This window comes from Cricetulus griseus, chromosome 4, assembly GCF_003668045.3.
Source record: "Cricetulus griseus strain 17A/GY chromosome 4, alternate assembly CriGri-PICRH-1.0, whole genome shotgun sequence".
NCBI classification, from domain to species: Eukaryota; Metazoa; Chordata; class Mammalia; order Rodentia; family Cricetidae; genus Cricetulus; species Cricetulus griseus.
In genome coordinates this window covers 103,419,791-103,433,271 of record NC_048597.1, presented here as the reverse complement: position 1 = coordinate 103,433,271, position 13,481 = coordinate 103,419,791, and the positions used below count along the sequence as shown (strand labels likewise).

The following is a 13,481-nucleotide window of genomic DNA, read 5'->3' as shown; positions in this document are numbered from 1 at the left end:
TTCCCTTCTTGGGCTCTGTGCCTGCCTGTTTGTCCAGATACAATGATGTTTTGAATAAAGGTCAACAAGGGAGGTCACCCTCCGGAATGTTTTCTTCTACTGGGAAGGAAGAGGAAGCCTATGGCCCCTTACACCAAGGAGTCGCTGCAAAATCCTGGGCTTCCAACAGCTGCCGATTTTTGCCGGGAACTGCAAAAACTTCTGGGGTTGCCATGGTCCATGGGAGTGAAATGCTGGCCGCCCTCTGGTCCCGCAGCCCTGAGCCGGCTGCTGCGGCGTCCTCTCCAGTCCCTTTCAAAAGCTTTTCAAGGGGATCCCTACTTGGGGAGGAGCTCGGACGGGACATTAACCTGGGCTTCTGTCCAAACGACTGGGGGGAATAAAAGAGGCTTTTCTTAAACTAACGGGCTGCAGCCCTGGGCTTGTCTCAAAGGATTTTTTTTTTTTTTTCTTATTTAACCCCTTAATGTTTTCCTGGAGAGCAGACGGTTCATCCCAAGCTTAGCCTGCACATGGGCTTCCAACTTGTGGCAAACGGATTTCTCACCCTGCTCTGGGCGAGAAGGGGAGGTGAAAGAAATGAATCACACACACACACACTCCCCACCCTCCCCAGCAGCACCCCACCCCATCCAAGCCGCTGGCTGTGGTCAGGTCGACGTGTAGCCATCCGGGGTGACTTGCAAATTCCGGGCACCCTTTTGCTAGCAAAGCGGGAATAGCCTGAAATGCCAAGGCGCCCGCGGCTGCAGGCCTCTCGGTCGGTCCCGGGCATCTCGCTCGTCCTCGCGGTGGACCGGGGAGGATTCCGGGGCGCGCAGACAAAGGGGCGGCGGGGAGCGGGCGAGCCGCAGCGGCTCGGGCGCTGGGAGGGGCGGCGCGGCGTCTTGTCCCGGCCCCGTGGCGGCGGCGCGTCACGTTCTCTTCCCCGCCCCGAGCCCAAGAGCCGGGGAGGCGGGAGGCGGCGGCCGCGGCGGCTGCTGCTGCTGCTGTGAGGCAGGTGGCGGAGACCCGTGGCGTCCCAAGCGGTGAGCGAAGCGCGGGCCTGTCCTTTCTCTCTCTCTCCTTCCTCGCCGTCCCATCCTCTCTCTCCCTCCGCTCCTTCCCGTCGCTGCGGTCCGGGGAAGACTTGGAGGGAAGGCTCGCCTCTCGCTCCCGCCACGTACCCGGGCCGCGGCCGAGGAGACACGGGCGCACCCGTGAGGGTGGCGGGCGGTGAGGAGACAGCGCCTGTGAGGACCCGCTGGCTGCGAGCCCCGCGCGGCCGGCCCTGTCAGCCGCGGCCCGGGCCTTGCCTTCCTCCCGCCGCCTCAAGATGGAGCGTGGACTCCTTGCCCCTGCGCGGCCGCCTCAGGCGCCGCTCGCTCGCTCCCTCGCTCGCTCGCGCTATCTCCCCCTCTGCCCGCGTCCTCTCCTCAGCACTTGGGGCTGACTGGGGGGGCTCCGGGGACGGCTCTGCCCCTCGTGGAGGCCGCGGGTCCGGTTGGACCTGTTGCCCTGGACGCCGCCACTCGTCACCTGAGCCTTCCTCAGTCAGGCCGGGGACGCCGGGTGCCCGCGAGCCGGCATGGAGGGCGCCCTTGCCGGTGTCGCCTGAGCCGGGCCCGGGTCGGCCCGGCCTCGTCCCTGCTCGGCCCTGGGCTTTTGTTTTCCTTCATACCCCTTGGATCCTGATTCTCTGAGAAGAAGGAAGGGCGACATGAGGTGCCAGAGCTCTGAAATCACCGCTGCCGGGTAACCCGAACCTGCTCCCGCGGCCGGGGATTGGCGCGAGACACAGATGACACTTGTTCGGGGGTGGGGGTTGGGGGGGTTAAAAGAAGAGCCGTCTGGTTTTCTCTCGAATTTGGAGGTCTTGGGTGATTAGGAAAAACAACAAAATAAGGGGTTTTGATTCTGGAGTCGAGCCCTGAAATCCTGCAGTCTCTCTCTCCACTTGGTGTGGCTTTCCCATCTGGCAGGAACGGCGCACCAACCCCTTCCTCCCCGCCCAGCCAGCCCCACCTCTGAGTATGAAGAAATGACACATTAAGTCTGTAATCCGTGTGGATACCAGTTTTTAGGAAGAACTTGGGCGCCGATTACTTTTTTGTTTGTTTTAAAGGAGCGTGGAGATGATTCTGTAATTTTCTCCTTTTCTTTGTGTGTGTGTGTGTGTGTGTGTGTGTGTGTGTGTGTGTGTGTGTGTTTCAGCAGCCTGACCTCTTCCTCTTCTAGGCCAGGACTGTGCCTGGCTGCTTGGGGCTGTGTAAGTGACTGCTGTGATTCTAGGATATTTTAATTATTATTACTCTTATTAGTGGCTCTCAGTCAGGAGAGCAGTGTTTGGCTTCTGGGCAAGAATCCTCAGGTATGTTGCTCTTCAGCCCCGGGGGCATTTCTTCCTCTTGAAATATAACAATTATCATTTATGGAGGGCTTTGTATGGCCAGGCTCTGGGCAAGTGCAGGGTATTTAATCTCGTGTAATCCACCCAACCTAGCGAGGTTGTTGTCATCCTCATTTTACCGAGAGGGCATTGAAAGGTCATAGTCACAGCCAATGAGTGTTGTCAGGAGTTGTACTTTGGTCTGCTTAGTAATTTTGTCTGTGAATCAATGGCAAAAAGCAAGGTTGGACATTATATTAAAGCCAAGGAGGTGGTGAATGTTCTGCTGAGAGTTAAGCCCCTTGTTGAGGTACAGAGAAAGCCGTTAGGCTTCCTAGTATGCCTAGTTCAAGGAGTGAAAATTGAAACTTGGTGGGAACTTTCCTAGGATCCCTGAACATGAGGATTTTGCCATTCTGCTTTTTTTTTTTTTTTTTTTTTTGTCATTGTTGAACACAAAAAAGCAAGCCAACCTGGTTCTTTAAAGATATAAACTTCCAGGAGTTTGATGGTTTCTAAAAATTAATTTTTTGCATGTTATATATTTAGTGTGTGTGTTTGTATATGTATGTGGTGGGTACCTGTGTACCATAACAAGCCTGTGGCGATCAGAGGCCAGACAACTTGTGGGAGCAGGGTCTTTCCTTCTGCCATGTAAGTCCAGTGGATCAAGTGCAGGGTTTCTCTGTGGCTTTGGAGGCTGTCCTGGACCTGGTTCTTATAGACCAGGCTGGTCTCAACTCACAGAGATCCATCTGCATCTGCCTCCCGAGGGCTGGGATTAAAGGCCTGTGCCACCGACGCCCGGCTATTTTATGTGTTTGAATGTATGTGCACTGCATGCCTGCCAGGTGCTAGAGGAGGCCAAGGAGGATGCTGAATCCCCTATAACTGGAGTTACAGATGGTTGTGAGAACTAAACCCAAGTCTTTTGCAAGAGGAGTAGCACTTTTTTTTTTTTTTTTGGTTTTTTGAGACAGGGTTTCTCTGTGTAGCTTTGGAGCCTATCCTGGCACTCGCTCTGGAGACCAGGCTGGCCTTGAACTCATGAAGAGTAGCACTTATAACCTTTGAGCTATCTCTGTATCCCTGTTTATTTGTACAGACATGCACACTCGAGTGCTTACCCCCCCCCCCCAACTCAGTCTCTCTGTCTCTGTCTGTCCCTCTTTCTGGGTAGGGAGTATGTTCATGTTAGCAAAGTGCCCAGGGAGGCCAGATGAGAGCTGGACTTACAGGTAGTTGTCAGTCTCCCAATGTGGGTGCTAAGAACCCAGCTTCGGACCTCAGCAAGAGTAGCACCTGTTCTTAACTGCTGAGGCGTCTCTCCAGGATCCTCTTTTCTAAGATTTATTTATTTTTATTTGTATGAGTGTTTGCCTGTGGGTTTTATGTGTGCCCCTGGAGTTATGGGTGTTTGTGAGCTGCCATGATAACACTGGGAAACAAACCTGGGTCCTCTGTAACAGCAGTAAGTGCCCTTAACTGCTTAATTCCAGCCTCTTTCTTGGCTCTTTTTCTAAGTTCTGTCTGTTGGGTTTGAAATCCAGAGGGTTGTGTCTAAGGGATGATTTGGTCTTCTTGTATCCCACACAAAGGTAGGAACTGTTAAGTCTATATGTTGACTTTCTGGTGTTCTTCATTTTTATTTACAAATAGATTTGTTTCTTCTAGAATTTACATATCAAAGGTAAGGGGCTTTCCTCCCCCTGCCCCTCACTTTGTGGAATCCTCTACAGAATTCTACCATTTTTGTGCTCAAAATGTTTGAAATTATGTGATTCATAAATTTCAAGATTGGCTTTGTAGATGTCAGAGCTAAAGAAAAAAAAGTGATTATAGTAAAGACACAAGAAGATGTCTTAATATTTCTTGACATTAAAAAAACCATTTGGGGGACCTGGAGAGATGGCTCAGAGGTTAAGAGTACTGACTGCTGGCTCTTCCAGAGGTCCTGAGTTCAATTCCCAGCAACCACATGGTGGCTCATAATAACCATCCATTATGAGATCTGGTGCCCTCTTCTAGTGTACAGATATACATGGAAGCAGAATGTTGTATACATAATAAATAAATAAAATATTTTATATATAAAAAAAAAAACTACATTTGGGCTGGTGTTGGTGGCAAACACCTTTAATCCCAGCACTCGGGAGGCATAGGCAGGTGGATCTCTGTGAGTTCAAGGCCAGCCTGGTCTACAGAGCCAGTTCCAGGATACACTCCAAAGCTACACAGAGAAACCTTGTCTGGAAAAACCAGCCAACCAACCAACCAAACAAAAAAAAACATAAAAACGAAAAAACCAAACAAACCAAAACAAAAAAACAACAACAAAAGAATGTCATACATGGTAAAGAAAAATACAAATAGAGAAGGAGGAATACAAAGAGTTATAGATAATGGGTAAAATTATAGGAATTTCAGATAGGGTTGCAAGAGACACAACTGAGAATGTGATTTCAGCAGAAATGTAAAGAAAGTTAGAGACTGTCGGTCCCTAAAGGTAACAGGGACCAGCAAGTTCAAAGGCCTTGATAGTGGAAGCTTGGAGAACAGATAAATTAAAGCTTTACAGGCTGTTATCCTGAAAATATTTGTTAGAATATGACAAACTCAATAATTTTTTTTTTTTTTTTTTTTTTTTTTGGTTTTCGAGACAGGGTTTCTCTGTGGCTTTGGAGGCTGTCCTGGAACTAGCTCATGTAGACCAGGTTGGTCTCAAACTCACAGAAATCCACCTGCCTCTGCCTCCTGAGTGCTGGGATTAAAGGCATGCACCACCAACACCTGGTTTAAAACTTCAATAATTTAATGTGTCAGTCATCCATCTATATCTGTTTGTTTATCCTGGAGATGAGGTTGAACCCAGGCCTCACATTTGCCAGGCAAGCACTCTACCACTGAGCTGTGCACACGCTGCCCTCTTTCCCCCCCCACCACCCCATTTTTTTTTTTTTTTTTTTTTGAGATGGGATTCCCCTGTGCAGTGTAGGCTAGCCTGGAACTCACAGTCCTCCTGGCTTAGCCTCCTGTGTGCTGGGATTCCAGATGGGGGCCTTCATGCATCATACCCGGCTTTTTTGTTTGTTTGGATATGGGGTTTCTCTATGTAGCCCTGGCTATCCTGGAACTTACTCTGTAGACCAGGCTAGCCTCAGACTCACAGAGATCCATCTGCTTCTGCCTCCTAAGTGCTGGGATTAAAGATGTGCAGCACTCCCACCAGGCTCCATACCTGGCTTTTAAAAAAATGGGATCTTCTTATATGTTGCCTCTGATGCACTAGATCTCACCGTCCTCTCACCTCAGTCTCTGCAGTAGTTGGGGTTATAGGCATTGACTACCATGCCCAGCTGTCTGCTGTTTTATTAACTCTGATCAAGGTTGAGTTAAAAATAGGGAGAATTAAAGTCTAAGAATTTTACTAGCCAGGCGTTGGTGGCGCACGCCTTTAATCCCAGCACTTGGGAGGCAGAGGCAGGTGGATCTCTGTGAGTTCGAGGCCAGCCTGGTCTCCAGAGCAAGTGCCAGGATAGGCTCCAAAGCTACACAGAGAAATCCTGTCTCAAAAAACAAAAAAATAAATAAATAAAATAAAAATTAAAAAAGAAAACAATTAAAAAGGCTTCATGTTTCTTTGTCTTTTTGTGGGGCGGTAGGGGGTCACAATTTTCAAGAGAGGGTTTTTCTGTATAGCCCAAGCTGTCCTGGAACTCACTGTGTAGATCATGCTGGCCTCAATCTCAGATATTCATCTGCCTCTGCCTCCCAAGTACTAGGATTAAAGGCGTGTGCTGCAACTGTCTGGTTGGTTTAAACACAGTTTAACATAAACTTTTTTTTGTTTGTTTGTTTGTTTTTTTTTTTGAGACAGGGTTTCTCTGGCTTTGGAGGCTGTCCTGGAACTGGCTCTGAGAACAGGCTAGTCTCAAACTCACAGAGATCTGCCTGCCTCTGCCTCTCGAGTGCTGGAATTAAAGTCGTGCACCACCACCACTGGCTTAACATAAACTTTTATATAAGTATTTTCAATCTTAATTGGAAAACAGTGTCTGTGATATTCTGTATATGAATTTTTTAGATAGCTGTTTAAGGAGGCTTTAAACTATTACAGCATTTTATAGATTTTTAATAAACATAGGGCATGTTTCCCATATAGGTGGAACTCAAGAATCCATATGCTTTTTAAATCAGCATTTGTGTTAAAGGTAGTTATTGACTGATGGTAGTGTGCATTTATTTTAGGGAAGAGTATCCTCTTCAGATTGTTACTCAGGGTACAGAAGGAGCTTCTCCCACTCCATTTTTTTTTTTTTTTTAACAGGTTGGCAGATTGTACTTAACCAACCTTGAATTTGGCTAGGACATCTGGGTTAATATCCTGGACCTGGCATGAAGTGCCAAGGAATCTTGGCCACAGTCAGTAAAGAGCTTTTTTTCCCCCTTTAAATCTCCATCTGGCACTTCTAGGACTGATTCCATTAGAACTAACTAACTCAATGGGTGGGTCTGTTTTTTGATTGTCTGTTTATTGTGGTCCAGCAACAACATTTTTTTTTTTTTTGAGACAGGATTTCTCTGTGGCTTTGGAGGCTGTCCTTAGCAACAACATCTTAGAAGTATTTTTTGCAAAGTCCTTGAAAAGAGCAAATAGTACTGTTACAGAATCCCTGTTGGGAAGCCTATCTGGCATCTTAGTCCCTGGAGAAGCCTGTATTTTCATTTATGTCTGTGTCTCTTCTCAGGAATCTTCATGAGGCTAAGGCAGACATTTTGCTTCCCTAAATTTTATGTAATTATATGGCTCAGTATACTTCCAACTTGAATTATGTAGTTCAGTGTTTATATTCTCCCTTACTTACTTATATCTAAGTTTGGATTAAATTCCAGAAGAGTCTGCCCATTTTTTGACACTTGAAAGTGGCAAGTCCTTGATTGACAATGTTATTTTTGAAGCCAAGGGCCTGTTCAGGATGTGCAAGTCATCTGGAATTTAGGTTTGATGTATACCAGAAAGGCAACTCTGATTAGTTTGTTTCCTTCCTGACTGTACAGATTATTATTTTTTTAAATTTAAATTAGAAACAATCTTGTTTTACATGTCAATCCGGTTCCCTCTCCCTTCCCTCCTCTCCTGCCCCCCACGACCCACTATCCCATACCCTTTCTGCATGTACATACTATTTTTATTTCATTTTATTTTGTGCGTGCGTGCGTGCATGTGTGTAGGTCAGAGGGATAGGTTAGTTACTGTGCAAATCAACTTATAGAAGAGGGTTTATTTGGGTTTATGGTTCCAGAGGGAGAGTCTATAATGGCAGAAGAGGCATGGCAGCAAGGGGCAGGAGCAGAAAACTGAGAGATTACATTTTCACCTGCAAGCCTGTAGCAGACAGAGCAATCTGGAAGAGGGGTGAAGCTGTGAACTCTCAAAGCCCACTCCTAGTGATGCTGTCCTATCCTCAGACAGCATCAACGGAGGACCAAGTAAGTGTTCAAATACCTGAGCCTTTGGGAGACAGTCATTCAAACCACCAAAGATGACAGTATAGGGGAGTCAGTTCTTTCCTTTCACTATGTGGTTTCCAGGGTTGGAGCTAGAGTGACTAGGCTTGGCAGCATAGTGCTCTTGTCTACTGAGCCATTTTTCTAATCCTGCACATTCTTCAACTCATGTAGGACCTTTAAATATTTGGAAACCCACCCCCACCCCTTCAGGAAAAATAGGTGATAGTAGGGATATTTTCCTAGAGGTTTTTTTTTTTTTTTTTTTTTGTGACAGGATTTCATTGTGTAGCTCTGGCTGTCCTGGAACTCACTCTGTAGACCAGGCTGGCCTTGAACTCACAAAGATCCACCTGTGTGTGCCTCCCAAGTGCTGGGACTAAAGGCGTGAGCTACCACTACCTAGCCACTGTTGATATTAAAACAAAACAAAACAAAACAACTCTAGAGCCAAGGATATCTTTAAACTAGTGATCTGCTGTTGCTGTGGTCTAGAGTCTTAGGTGTATGCGACTGTGTCCAGTTCATCCTATTCTTGACTGCAAACTCCTGCTCTGTTATTTTGTGGAAGACTATAAAAACCTTTGGAGCCCAGTTCTTTCATGTATAAGATGTAGATAATAGTTGCTTGATAGTGGTCCTGTAGTTTAAGTGGATCAGTGGTTGTAAACTTAGTAAATGCTCCTCTTCTTCCACCCCTTTCAAGTAGCAGTATTATTCTGTCATTTAAATTGTACTGGAAGACAATGAGGCTTCTTGCTTTGAGAAATTAAAGCTTTCTTTCTGCCATGTTTACAAAGTTAATTTTGAGTAGGAGTGACTTGCATGATTGAAAGGGCATGTTTTAATGAGCAGTTGTCATTGGGGAATGTGCGATTTACAAGGATTTAAATGTTCCCAATGGAAAAGCAACTTGTGCTCCCCTGTCAGAACTTGTGCCTTGCCAGCTTTCAGGCCCCTTTTTATGCTCCCCAGTTGTCTTTCTCAAGGCTTAATTAAAGGTGGAGTTTTTCTTCTAAGGTAGAACTTATTGTGTGTCTGCATTTCAGGTTAGCTACATATGATGGTGACCAACACAGAAGTTGGCACTTAAAATCCAAATGAAAACAATTCTGTGTTTCCCCTGATGGGGTCTAGTCTGACTGCTGGAGACAGTGGTGGATCTGTGAGTGCATTTATTTTTTTATTTTTATTTTTATTTTTTTTTGGTTTTTCGAGACAGGGTTTCTCTGTGGCTTTGGAGGCTGTCTTGTAGACCAGGCTGGTCTTGAACTCACAGAGATCCACCTGCCTCTGCCTCCCTAGTGCTGGGATTAAAGGCGTGCACCACCAACGCCTGGCGAGTGCATTTAATCGACTGATGGCTTCTTTTGAAATTATCATCTGTAGCATTATCAATATGAAAATGTTATTTTTTTCCATTGACTCTCATGACCCGTAGCAACTATTATAGTTGTACATTTGCAGAGTAAAAACAAAAGCCTTTAAGGAGGGGAGCACAAACCCCAAATAAGGAGGGGAGTTCTCGTTTCTTCTGAGTCCTTTTGTTGTTGTGAACAGTTGGTGTGCTTTTGCTTTCAGTATCAGCCATGTGCTCTATGAAGGGGCAGCAGCAGTGTGCCTTCTTTTATTTCTCTGTGAGGATTGGAAAGGAAGACAATTTAATACACCTGAAATGACTTTCATATCCCTGTGTATATAACAGGTCAGAATCAGCATGCTTTAGGGTCAGGAGTCTGTCTAGAGATGGGAGTTTAAGTCACAGACTATTAAGTAACAAGTGATTACATTTTTAGAATCGGTTTCCTCAGTGGTGAAGTGAGTTCGTTGAACTAGATTGCTAAGGTCTCTTCTGAGTCTACAGTTTTATGTTGCTATATTAAGCATCTTGTTCCCTTTTACACATTAGTGTCATTGACTGCTGTTGACCTTAAGTTCTTCTGGGAGATACTAACCAAAGCTAGTAATTTTAGTCTCCTTTAAGATACATCTTTAAGATACAGAGATATGTATCAGGATTACAAAACCAGAATATTGTATAAATGAACAGAATAGTTCAAATTATTTTGCTTTCTGGGTTTATTTTTTCACATTCTTTTGCAGAAGGAAGAACTTTGGGAGGCTGTTTGTTTTTGTGTATGTAAGTTATAAAGAACAGTAGTCCTCATTCCACTAAGCCAAGCAGATATTCATAATCTCTGGCAGTTGCGTCAGAGTTTAGAAGTTCCTCCTTAAAAAAAGCATTGTCTAATGTCCTAGTCCCCTGCTGAGGTTGGTTGCATTTTCTCTCTGTCTCTGCATCTCTCTTTCCCCTCCCCTTTAAAAAGCACAGAGTACAACTTGTACTCTACACTGTGTAATATACCCTAAGTTTTAAAACCATATAATTTTCTAGTATGAATTAATTTTTCAGAGGATTATGTCTATTTCTGACTTTCCGAAAAAATGCTGTAAACCTTGCTATTCACGGTCAGTGTCTTATCGTATGATTCTCTCAAACCAACACTTAATGCTGACAGGTTGATTTTACAGATGGCTCTGTAAGGGCTTGATCCTTAGAAACAGGAGGTAAGATTCCCTTGTAACACCTTTTGAATTAAGGAGCCAATTAATTTTCTGATTCTCACTGGTTTGTTTTGGCCCTAGAGTGTTTGTACAGATCATTTAACTAGTGACTACTTTGTTTACTGTCATCTTTTGTTCCTTACTCTTGCTAGAGAGAAGTAGTTTGCTTTTTCAACTTGTTCATTTTAAAGCTGCTGTAAGAGCACTTGTTTTGCAAGCATGAAGACCTGAGTTGAAATACATAGTACACACATTGAAAAACCAGACACACTGCACAGGCCTGTGATCTAGCACTGGGGGCGGAGACAGGTGAATTCCAAGAGCTAGCTGGCTGGCCAGCCTACCTTAAACAGCAAACTTCTGGTTCAGTGAGAGACAGTGTCCTAGGGGAGTAAGTAAGAGAGCAATAGACAAAGACTTTTTTTTTTTTTTTTTGAGACAGGGTTTCTCTGTATAACAGTCCTGACTGTCCTAGAACTCACTATGTAGACCAGGCCTCAAACTCATTGAGATCCGACTGCCTCTGCCTCCCAAGTACTGGGATTAAAGGCATGCACTACCACCTGTCGACAGAGACATTTGCTGTTCTTCTCTGGCCTCTCTGCATGTTCATGCATAGGCACATGTACCTGCACACACTTAAGTGCTTGTGCCCACATAGATATGCTACAGGCACATAACATAGAAGCACACTCATGTTAATTTTTTTTTTTAAACTGGCTGCCAGGTGTGGAGATGGCTCAGCCAATAATGTACTTGCTGCATAAGCTTGTGGATCTGAGCTTGAGTTTGGATACCCAGGATCGATGTAAAAATCTAGAAGTAAGGCCAAGTGTGATGGAGCACACCTTTAATCCCAGTACTTGGGAGACAGAGGTGCGGCGTCCACCCTTGACCAGCAAGAAAGACGCCACACCGAGGAATCTTCTTCAACACAGTTTAATCGGGAACCTCTTTGCTTTGTACAGTGTATAATGGCGGCGGGCCCCGGGCCGAGGGAGACGGGGCCTGATATAGCCTACATCTACCAATCACCTAACCCTACGTGGCGCGCCAGGATAGGTTGTCTCCAAGCAGAATTAAGAGGATACATGACCTTTGCCTTATTTGGAGTTGTTTATCACAGAGAGCGCTCGCCGTCGGGCTGGCGGAAGGCGGAAACCGGCGCCATCTTTTGGGTGCGGTTTTCTGCAGCTCCCTACACAGAGGCAGGTGGATCTCTGTGATTCCAGGGTAGTCTCATCTACATAGTTCCAGGACAGCCAGGGCTATATAGAGAGACCCTGTTTGACAAAAAACAAACAAATCCAGGCATGGTGGCACCTATCTGTTGTATTTCCAGTGATGGGGGGTTAGAAATAGAATCCCTGGGGATTGCTGGCAACCTGGTCTAGCCAAATATGTGAGCTTTGGTAGAGTGAGAGATCCTGTCTCAAAAAATAAGATGGGGGGAGCAAGGGCCAGCAAGATTGTTCAGCAAGTAAAGATGCTTGTTGACCTGAGTTTGATCTCGAACCAATATAAAGGTGGAAGGAGAGAACCAACTTCATAAAATTGCCCTCTGACCATCACATGCTTGTCCCTCCCCTCCCCAGAAAAAATAAATTAAAATTAGGGTCATGCAGTGGTGGCACACGCCTTTGATCCCAGCACTCCGGACGCAGCGGCAGATGGATCTCTGAATTCAAGGCCAGCCTGGCCTACAGAGAGTTCCAGGACAGGCTCCAAAGCTATGGAGAAACCCTGTCTTGAAAAACACAAACAAACAAAAACCCAGAAAATAAGTTATAAAAAACAAAACAAAATAACTTCTTTGCTTAAAAAATATTTTACCTGTATGGGTGTGTGCCAAGTGCGTGCCTGGTACCCAGAGAGGCCAGAAGAAGGTGTCAGATTGCCTGGAACTGGAGTTATAGACAGCTGTGAGCTACCATGAGGGGGCTAGGAATTGAGTCTAGATCCTCTAGAAAAGCAGCCAGTGCCTATCCACATTGGGCTTTTTGTTTGTTTGTTTTGTTTTAAGACAGTGTTTCTCTGTGTTGCAGCTCTGACTGTTGGGGAACTTGCTCTATAGACTAGGCTGGCCTTGCACTCACAGAGCTCTGCCCTCCTCAGCCTCCCAGAATGCTGGGATTAAAGGTGTGCACCACCATCTCCTGGCAATATTGCCTTTTAAAAAGCAGTATCTTAGGTCTCTTACCCTCTCAGGTGCTGGGATTTCAGGCATGGGTCACTATGCCTAGTTTATTTATCACTTTTGAACTAGACTAAGATCATGTGTTTTCTAGTTAAATGAAAAGTTTTTCTCAATTTTATTTTGCATGAAATTTTTTAAGGTTGTTTGTGGTTATGTTTTGACTCATCTGCATGTTTAGGCTATGTGTTATATTTCAGGGTTTCTTGGTATTCTTTCACTTTTTTGACAGTTATTATATTATGTAGTCTGGCTTGGAATTTACTAGGCTAGCCTCAGGCTCTCAATCTTTTTGTCAGCTTTATGTCATGAATCTGGGAGAGGCTTTTGAGACCTTATCTTGCCCTGAGGATTAGTAGTAACTGGGGAAGGGGTGGCTCATGAGAGTCATTCTCTTCAGTGGTATAACTCTTAGCCCTTTAACCCATAGTACCTTAATCCCTGACCCTAGTGGAACCCATTGGCACACACACACACACACACACACACACACACACACACACACACACACACACGGAATGAAAGTAGAAGGTGTACTAGTAGTAGGAGGATAGAGGTGTATGAATGTGATCAAAATACATTATATGGGGTTTGGCAAGATGGCTCAGAGGATGAAGGCATTTGTCATTAAATCTGGCCACCTGAGTTCAATCTTCCAGATCTACATGGTGGAAGGAAAGAACCAACCTTTTTTTTTTTTTTCTTTTTCTTTTGTTTTTCCAAAGAGGGTTTCTCTCTGTAGCTTTAGAGCCTGTTCTGGAACTTGCTCTGTAGACCAGGCTGGCTTTAAACTCACAGAAGAACCAACTTTTGCAAATTGTTATCTAACTTCCACACACGTGCCTA

General features: G+C 45.3%; 1 protein-coding gene across 8 annotated transcripts in view; it reads left to right on the top strand.

Moving 5' to 3' along the window:
- The first annotated feature begins 900 nt into the window (after positions 1-900).
- The window catches only part of Clip1 (CAP-Gly domain containing linker protein 1), a 111,724-nt gene continuing 99,143 nt past the window's right edge, over positions 901-13,481 (top strand). For all 8 annotated transcript variants that reach the window (XM_027413982.2, XM_035443320.1, XM_027413981.2 and 5 more), the window contains exon 1: positions 901-1,028. The gene's annotated coding sequence lies outside the window, so the exon portion shown is untranslated. The remainder of the gene's footprint in view (positions 1,029-13,481) is intronic.